The sequence below is a fragment of the Tupaia chinensis genome, unplaced genomic scaffold (assembly GCF_000334495.1).
Source record: "Tupaia chinensis unplaced genomic scaffold, TupChi_1.0 Scaffold149333_1, whole genome shotgun sequence".
Classification (NCBI taxonomy): domain Eukaryota; kingdom Metazoa; phylum Chordata; class Mammalia; order Scandentia; family Tupaiidae; genus Tupaia; species Tupaia belangeri.
Genome location: NW_006209177.1, coordinates 3,258,971 through 3,259,905, shown reverse-complemented (window position 1 = coordinate 3,259,905; position 935 = coordinate 3,258,971).

Here is a 935-nt window from a genome sequence, read left to right as displayed (position 1 = left end):
AGGATCCAAACCCTGGATCTTCCCATGTGGCTTCAGATTGCATAGGAACACTCTACCACCTGCACCACCTTGACTGGGCCATTGATAAGTTTCATCAAAGGGTTGTTATTTCATGTCAGTTCATTGCTCCTGGCTGGCTACAATATGTGCATTTCATCATTCGTTGTTTTATTTCTTGAAGCACAGTTGTAGTATTGGGCATCTCCCAGTTCTGCTCTTGGTGAAATCATAAGCTAAACAGTGCTGGAAGAGAATGAAGTGTCAGGCACCTGCGATGTGCAGCTGCCATTTTAGAGGCTGGTCTTCATTGCTTTCCTACAGCAGCACTTTCTGGTTCACACTCATGTCTGAAGCTCCTTCCAGGTCTGAGTCTATAAGGGCCACTTTGTGTGTGGATCTATCTTTGTGGAAGTGCTTTTTTCTATTCCTTTTCTATGTGAGGGTATTGTCCAGAATGCTTGCATCCCCCTTAGCTTTTAGTTTTCTGGGCTTGCCTTCCAGGTCTCTCCTTTTAGAAGCAAAGGCTGAATTTCCCATTCAGTGGTGTGTTCTGCATTGCCTTACCAGTTAGGGTTGCCTTTTGTGTTTTCCTCACTGAGCCCAATTCAGAGCTAGTTTTTGTTTCCTCTTGCACAATCTCTAACAGACATTGGGACAAGTGGCCACTTTGGTTTTCAAATATCACAGCTAACCAAATTCTTTTTCTCTAACCTGGCTTGGAGAAACCATGTCTTTGTGGTTTCATGTAACCTTTTTCTAGTCTCACTGATGACGTATTTTCTGATGGTTCGCCAGTAACTTTCATTGTATAGATCTGATTTCTCTCGAGCAGAAATTCTTTTGTGTGATTGTTAAAGCCAGAACCGGTGATCCCAGAAATTTCAAGTGGCCCCAGTCTCAGGGCTCACAAATGCAAGAGAGCGTCAGCACCACCT